The 8,794-nt window shown below is 38.8% G+C and overlaps 1 protein-coding gene across 2 annotated transcripts in view; it reads left to right on the forward strand.

Annotated features, from left to right (window-relative positions):
* The window catches only part of SLC24A2 (solute carrier family 24 member 2), a 208,854-nt gene that overhangs the window by 130,943 nt on the left and 69,117 nt on the right, over positions 1–8,794 (forward strand). The gene's annotated exons all lie outside the window — the stretch shown is intronic.

An 8,794-nucleotide genomic window follows, 5' to 3' on the forward strand; every position in this document is an offset into this window, starting at 1 on the left:
TCAAAGAATCCAGTATCGCGTTCTTGCAGTTTTACTTGTTCACAGTGAAGGTAGATGCATCGAGTTTCTTAAATTAATAAATGTCCCTAAAAAATTAATTTTTCCATTAGGTAGATATCTGATGTGTTAAATAAATGTCAGAGTTAGGCCACTAGCAAGGGGGTCAAATATAACCAAGTCTGTTCTCCCTTTATCCCTGGACCTTATAATCGGGCCTGATGTTACACGTGGGCTAATAACCTGGGGAAAAGGTCTGTGCCACTGAGTGAACACATGGAATGAGACCATCAGATCATGTCCCGTAAAACAGCTCTCACCCAATATTAAGCTTTGCTAAATAATGCTAAGGGTACAGGCAATTGACAGATTCAGATAAAGTAAACTCTGGAGTCTCAAGAGTGACTCCCAGGTCCCATCTCCCCTCACTGACACACACTTCTCCCCCAGAATAATAGGGAAGGATGAGAGGATCACCTCTCACCGTGTAGCATTTCAATTCTGAAAAATCTGTCTTTCATACCCCAGAGAGCTGTATAGCTAATGTGATGTTCTTTAAGGAGCCCTGATTCATAGAAGCTGAGTTCCATTTACTAGGGCTAATCCTTAGCTAGAGACATCTAAACATGCTTACTCTCTTTACCGAGAGGCCCACTTGACAGGGAATTCGACCTGGTTACTTGCCTTTTTTCCCTTCCCATGGGGCACACCCCGGAGAAGGGAGTGAAAGGATCACAGGCCAACTTCCACCCAGCCACTAAGCAGTTGTGTGACTTCAGGCAAGTATGTGCTTGGTATCTTCATCTGCAGTAATAGTCAGTTACTTCTGTTACTGCTTTATAGTTGACAAAACATTTTCACACCTATAAATGCATACTTTAAAATAACACATTATGATTATGATTATTATTATTTTATAAAATATTGTACCTACCACCGAAACCAATTTTAAATTTATCTACAGCTTTCTCTGTCAGCATTTTATTTTGAGCCATCTTCATTGCTTACCTGGGTTCCTGCGGTAGTTTTCTAGCTGGTCTTCCACCTCCTTCATTGCCTTCTCCTTTGTGTATTTTCCACACAACAGCCCAAGTAATCTTCTTAAAAAGTAAATCCAATTATGTCACCCCTACTTATAACCTGTAGTGGCTTCCCGTGGCTCTTAGGAAAATTGTGAAATACATGATCTGCCTCTTTTTCTAAACTCTGTTTGATTCACTTTGCTTTAGCCACAGAGGCCTTTCTGTCCTCAAATAGGTACTTTTTTCCTGCCTCAGGTCTTTGCATAGGCCGCTGTCCTCACCCAGAATACTTGTCTTTCCCTCACCTCTTCTACTTTCCCTGCTTTATCCTTGCCCATTCTTCAGCATCTGTCTAAATGACACTTCCTGACCTTCTAGTATAAATCAGGGCCCCCAATCCTCATCTTCAATGCACTCTTTAGTTTTTCTTTATCACTCACATTACAATTTGTCTGATTATTTGTTTACTGCCTGTCTCCCCAGGATCCAGTAAGTTTCTCAAGAGCTGTTTTTTTCACTAGTTGTCCCCAAGGTCTACCAGAATAGCTGGCACATAGTAGCTGCAAAGGCTCAGAAGGATTAAGCAACTTGACCAAAGTGATGCTTTTGACCTGATAGTAACATAATTTCAAAGCCCTCTAAAGCACCACAGGTTTGAGATTGTATCTTGAACTACCATCTTATTCACCCCAACACTCCGGAGGGCCATGTGAGAGAAGGAAAGAATTATTTTATCTGCTCCAACTCAATTCTGAGCAGGCAACTGAGTATATTTATTGTTAGCAAGGCAGTATTAGGTAGTAATTAAAAGGACAGACTCCAAAGCAGACTCTCTGGGTCCAGATCCCAGCTCTGCATTTACTAGTTGTGTGACCTTGAACAAGTTACTTAACCTCTCTGTACCTCAGTTTCCTCATCTGTAAAATCAAGAGGATATATAACGATGTCCATATCACAAGGTTGTTTTAAGTATTAAAGGAGTAACTATATATAAAGCATTTAACACACTGCCTAGCAGACCATTAGAACCATATGCATGTTTGGAATTATTCTGTTTCATTATTTGGAAAAATAATACAGCATATGATTTTTTTTTTAATTAAAAATATTCAAAAGGCTATAGTGAAAAAATAAATCTTCCTCCTCCATCAATTTCTCAATTTTCACCAGTCCCCTAATTCTTCCCAGGGGAAACCACAGCTATTAAATTCTTGGGGCTCCTTCCAGAGGTGTTCTGTGCATATACAATTCTGTGTGTGTGTGTGTGTGTGTGTGTGTGTGTGTGTGAGATTGCGCGCGCATGCGCGTTTTTGCCCCAAGGTCTCAACAATCTAAATATCTCTGTTTTCTGTTTGGGGGAGTTCAGTTTCTAGCAGGGTCTGTTTTGTTTTTGTTTTGTTTTTCTGTTTTGTGACGGAGGTTATATTTTGTTTCTGTGAGATAAGAGAAAGTGAATCTGTATTGACTCAGAGTTAGGCCATCAGTGATTTTCCGGAACACCTGGCCCTTGTAGGGCTGTGCTGCAGTTAGTGTTTGTTCCTGCTGTATCAATATGTGCCTTCTGAATCTGGGGCCTACTTTCAAGGTGAAGCCTCTTTCTGAAATATATGGAATGCTCCAGTGATGTGAATCCAAGAGAATTCTGAGAGCTATAATCAGTTCTGGACTTAAGTGATTAGAAAATATGGAAAGCACTTGAATGCTTTAAAATTGCTCCATAGCATGCAGCCAAGAAAAGATTGCTCTGCTACTTTTCCCCCCAAATTCACAATCATTTTCCATTCTGAGAACAGCCAAAAAATTAACCCACAGCTCTCAGAAATAGTCATCTCTCTTTTAGTTTGCATCTAACCATTTGAATTCACATGCCCTGTGCCAAACTGTCACCTTTAACAATGTAGAGCACATCACCAAGTTGAAGGCATGAACACTGCAATAGCTTCCCTGTTGCACCAAATGACAGTTCACTGAAGTTCCTGGCACCCACCCAGCTGAGGAGTACATTGCCACCACAAGGCAATGTACTGTCATTATTCAGTGTTCACAAAGGGAAGTTTTCAACTTCATTTGAAAACATCATCTAGGACAGGTGGCCTATGGGAAGATATTTCCCTTTGTCTCATCTCTGCCACTCAGGTGTTTTTGTCTTCCAAACTCTAGTGATTAAGCTCTTGCTTAAAGCTTTAATTGGTGGTTGGTTTGGCCTGTGTGCCTAGGTAACAAGATCTAGCAGTATTTGTGTTTTGGTTCTCTATTGACATGTAAAAAAGTACCTAAGACTTAGTGGCTTAAAAATGCCACCATATTGTTTATTGCTCATGATTTCATGGATCAGAAATGTGGGCAGGGATCAGCAGGATAATACTTCTGTTCCACATGCTATCAGTGGAGGTCATTTGGTATTTTTCAGCTAGTACACTGACAGGTTAGACAGTACAAAAGGGCCTCACCCACGTGTCTGGCATGTTTGTAGGCACAGCTAGAAGACTGAGGTCAGCTGCACCCCTCTGACTCTCCATGCTGTCTTAGAGCCTTTCCACATGGTTGGACTTTTTACATGGCAGCTAAAGGTTCCAATAGCAAACATTCTAAGAGGCTCAGGCAGAAGCTGCAAGGCTGCCAATGACCTAGCCCTGGAATGCCAAACCGTCATTTCTACAACTTTTTATCAGTTAGTCATGAAGGCCAGTAAAGACTGAAGGAGAAGAGGAGACTCCACTTCTCAATGGGAAGATATCAAACGATTTGAAATCATCTTTAATCTAACCCAGTCTCTCTCAGGGACACACACTACTTACTGATCAGATCATCTGTTCACTATTCATTGGTGTGCGCTGGGCAGACCACATTGTGTGGAAGGAACAAAGCCATGGTCAGCTTGCCTTAGGTAAAGGTTTAGTTCAAATAAGGCTTAGCAATGGCCACAAAATTCTGAACAGGACATTGTTCATGAAAAGAAGGAATTTGCTTAAGGCTCATGTAAATGGTTGAAAGATTTTGTTTCTTTTATTGGAAATCCCTGGAGAACTAGAATTATCAGACTTTGAGATCACAACATATCTATCTAAATAGATCTGTCTAATCAATTTAGTGTCCCATATTGATTTTAACATTCTCTCTAAACAAGCCAGTATACTTACCGAGGTATACATGCTTATGAGCCTAAAATAAAGACCCTGGATGTTCTCACTTTCGGAGTGAGAAGTAGCTTCTACTATCAATTTGTCCAATAATAATACTGCCAACTAACATTTGAAGAATGCTTATCATAGCCCAGGCACTATACTGAGCGCTCTACATAAACCATCTCATTTTATTCTCACATTAGCCTTACTCCATCATTCAGAGAGGGACACTAACATATAAAGAGGATATATCTCACTTCACTAAGCGATACAGGAAATAAACGGCAGAGTTGGAATTTGAACCTATATCTGTCTGACTCAAAGCCTGGATTTATAGTTCTTATGCTGCACTGCCTCCCTATTTATCCTCATGTTCAACTCAGTGTTTCTTGCTTTCATTAGTCAACTTTTGCTCAAGCACATGAAATTGCCATTGACCTACCCATCCAGGATGACATGGATACTAATCGACACAGGAAAAGGCACCCTATAGCCTACTCTGCAGTTATGGCATTGCTCAATGATTGGGTGATGACAATGGGGAGATTGATGTGGGAACAGGACAGGTGGAATGGCATCGAGTTTGGCCATGTAGCATACATGAGCAGCATGTGGTCCAAGAGTCAAACCACGTAGGTTCAAATCCTTGTTCAGCCTCTTACTCTGAGACCTTGAGCAAGTTTCTCGACCTCATTGGGTCTCAATATTTCCACTTATAAAATGGGATAATGATAGCACCATCAGTGTAAGTTTATGATAACTATTATCCAGGCTCTTTGGGCCTTGGTTTCTTTATCTGCAAAAGGGGATAATGATAGTTCCACTATCAGAAGCTTTTCAGCTTATGGTGAGTATTCAAAAGAATAATACCCAAAAAGTATATAATCACTGTTTGGTGACTGTTGGCAATGATTTTTGAGTTAATATTGTGTTCAGTGTCATGTAATAGACTCCAACTTAATAGTTTTAAGCAGTAGCTTAACTTAATAGTTTTTTAAGACTTTATTTTTTTAGAGCAGTTTTAGATTTACAACAAAATAAAAGGAAGTTCAGAGATTTCCCATATACCCTCACCCCCACACATGCATATCCTCCCCCATTATCAACATCACTTACCAGAATGGTACGATTTTTTTTACCAAGGATGAACCTACATGGACACATCATAATCACCCAAAGTCTATAGTTTACCTTAGGGTTCACTCTTGGTGTTGTACATTCTAAGGGTTTGGAAAAACCTAAAATGACATATATCTGTCATTGTAATATCATGCAGAGTATTTTCACTGCCCTAGAAATCTTCTGGGCTCTGCCTATTCATTTCTCCTCCAAAAGCCCCCAAGCCAATCATTTTTTGACTGTCTCCATAGTTTTACCTTTTCCATAATGTCATATATTTGGATTCATACAGTATATCACCTTTTCGGATTGGCCTTGATAGTTTTTTGGGGTTTTATTTTTCATATTCAACAAGAAGTCCAATAGTAAACAGTCCAAGACTGATAACATAGCTCCACCCTGCCATTAGAGACCCCGTCTCTTTCTGTTTTTTTCATTCTTTCATCCAGAGTGTGTTTCTTTCATTTTCATTCTCATAGGATGGCAACTACTCCTCCTAACATACCTGTATTCTGGGAAGAAGACAGTGCAGCTATCTTATTTATTAGGAAAACCTTAGTGTTCTCAGAGGCAGACTTCCCCTTATTCATATGGGCTAGAATAGGGCTATATAACCACTTTGACTTTCAAAGGAGTCAGCACTGGGCACTCTGCTTCTCCAGACATTAACTCCATGGTAGACCCCAGTGAAGGTCAAATATGTTCCCCTTCTTCTTCCCATCCTTAGTAACCTACATCCTGTCTTCTCAAAGTTTTGATTTACAGAGAAGAGATGTGACGTGACCCTTTTTCCTCTCTTTTAAAGGGCTCTCTGCTGGCCCATGAATCCAACTTTTGTACAATGGCCTTGAATCTTCCTCCAGAAAAAAAACATGTCCTAAAATTTGTCATTTAAGAGTCCTGATTCCCCTAAAACATGAGTGAAATTATACCACACCTCTCCTCAGAACCATCTCACCAATAGTAAAAGTCTTAGTCTTTACAGTGGCCCTACAGCTTCCTGTGAACTTCCTCTCTTTCTCTTCCTTCTTCCCTACCTCTCTGCTTTACTCTGCTCTCCTCCTCTCCTCCCCACCCCCTCACTCAGCCCTACTCTTCTACTTCTCATGTGTCATTCCCTTTGCTTCATTTCTCTGGCTGCCTAGGAGCCCCTTCTCATAAACTCCAAGCACACTCTTGCCGCAGGGCCTTTGCACATGTTCCTTTTTTCCCCAGACATCCAAATGGCTCATACCTTCCCTTCCTTCAACTCAGCCTTCAAATGTCACCCAATCAAAGGGACCTTACTCCGTCAACCTTTGTAAAATAGCAAAATCAAAACAATGATAATAAAACAGAGCTCTGGATCTTCCTTGCTCTGTTCTATATTTCTTCATAACATTTATCACCATGAACATATTTATTTGTTGTTTGCTGCCTGTCTCTACTGTTATATCTCCAACATGGCAGGATATGGGGCAGGCTCTGCTCTATCTCCAGAGCCCAGCACTCATCAGTCCCAGTAAGTATTTGTCAAATAGATTGAATGAGTGCTGGTTTTATAATTTTTCTGCTAGAGAACTGTATGTCTCTAACCATGTAAATTGTTTTAATCCATGTCCCGTCAAAGGTTCTTTGGTTGTGACCAACAAAGTCCTACTCAATTGATGGTTGTCTGTGCAGTAGAGAATAGCAATCATGTCTACCGTGGCCACCACTATTTCCCTAGCTTCTAGGATGGCACTGACATTAATTAGGTAGATGCTCAGTCAATATTTGCTGGATGATTAGATAAATCTCCCTCTACTTCTGGAATTGCTGCTGCAATGAGAAATGTTTGCTCTCTCCCTCTTGCCTTCTTAATGAGTCCTGTTCACTTCTTCCTCTGTTCTTTCCAAACTCTTTGTTCTTTTCTTATTTCCTTCGCTTTTTTCCCTTTGATACACCGTTAGATCAGTTTATTGCATTTCATGGGCCTAATTTTATTTCAAAGAAATATAAGTTCCTAAGAAGTTTATTGTTTTCACCATTCATTTATTTTACAAATTCAAACACCTTTAAAATAGCATCTGCCACATAATTTGTTTTATGTTGTGTTTGAGAAGGAAACTACAAAAGAAGAAGCTCTTTATTAAATTTCTATGGATTCTTGGATTCTCCTCTATAATTCTAGTAATTTCTCCTTCCTTATGGAATTTCAAGATTTATATCTTTTTCATTATAACAACAATTTTATTAGTAGTAGCAACATTTAACAAATCAATAAACTTGATACCTTAAATACAAAAGTAAGAATAATACTTGCCTAGTGGGCCTGTAATTGAACTGAAGGATTATTTAACCGCAGGGCTTCGGACAGCTTAGAACAGCAGATCCCCACACCTGATAAGTAACTCCTTTGAGGCTTTTTCAAGATAAAACTTTCAGAATCCTATAAGACGTCTAAAAATGACACTATACTTATAATGTGATACCTGCCTAATTTGCTGTTAGAAAGACAGGAAAATTTACCCATGGTAAAGTCACTTTTGCTGTTTTCACTTTATAGCCAGCATATTTATGTTACATTCATTCAGATTGGTTGGAGCTTATCCTGGGTGCGTTTCTCCTGCCTTTCTGAAAAACAATTTTCCTTCCTCATTTCCCTCTTCAGTAGCTATTGTGACATCCTGATGCCATCTCTCCTTTTTCTTTATCAGTCTGGCTCAGACAGTGGGAGGTGAACAGGTAGCTTCAGTGACCTGAATTCCAGGACATTTTTATTGTAAAAGCCTCCCAAATAAGTAGCAATATCTATGTTTTTTTCACCATCTTTCCTGTACCATAGATCATGAGTTTAAAAATTTTTTTTTTATTAACAGCAGAACCCTACTGATAAAGGAATTCCCACTGAGAAGGGTAAATAATTTTTTTAAGCTGTTAAAACTATTAAGAGTTCACTCATGTCAGATCCTTTATCAATGTACTGATTCAATTGTCTTCCTCTAGACCAGTGAAAAAAATAGACCCCACTCACAAATACAACAAAACTAAAAGGTACCAAGGATTAATCCAAAGGAAATGTTTAAGAACTTTATAGCAAAACAATAAATAATCATTTCTGAAGAACATAGAAGAGCTAAATAAGTGTTGATATATTATAAAGATATCGGTTCTCCCCAAATTAAACTCTAAATGCAACTCAATTGTAATTGAAATCCCAAAAAGATATTCATGGGACTTTATAACTTGATTTGTAAATTTATATATAATAAGCAAGCAGAGCAAAGACACTTTTCACAGAGAAGAACAAAAAGGGAAAATATGCGCACCAGAGATCGAGATGTATAAAAGAGCAGCTTTTATTTTTTATTTTTTTGGTGCAATTTTGATTTTATTTTTATTTATTTTTTTTTTATTTTTATTTTTTTTAGTGAAATAACTATGGTATCTTGATCCTTAGGAAACATGGGTATAACACCAGGTTCCAAGGGCAATTTAATTGAAGTCACCCACTACTTGAATCCTTGCGAATTTCCATTCAGAGCTTTTGAAACAGGTTTTCAAAAACTT

Source organism: Pteropus alecto, unplaced genomic scaffold, assembly GCF_000325575.1.
Source record: "Pteropus alecto unplaced genomic scaffold, ASM32557v1 scaffold95, whole genome shotgun sequence".
Taxonomy (NCBI): domain Eukaryota; kingdom Metazoa; phylum Chordata; class Mammalia; order Chiroptera; family Pteropodidae; genus Pteropus; species Pteropus alecto.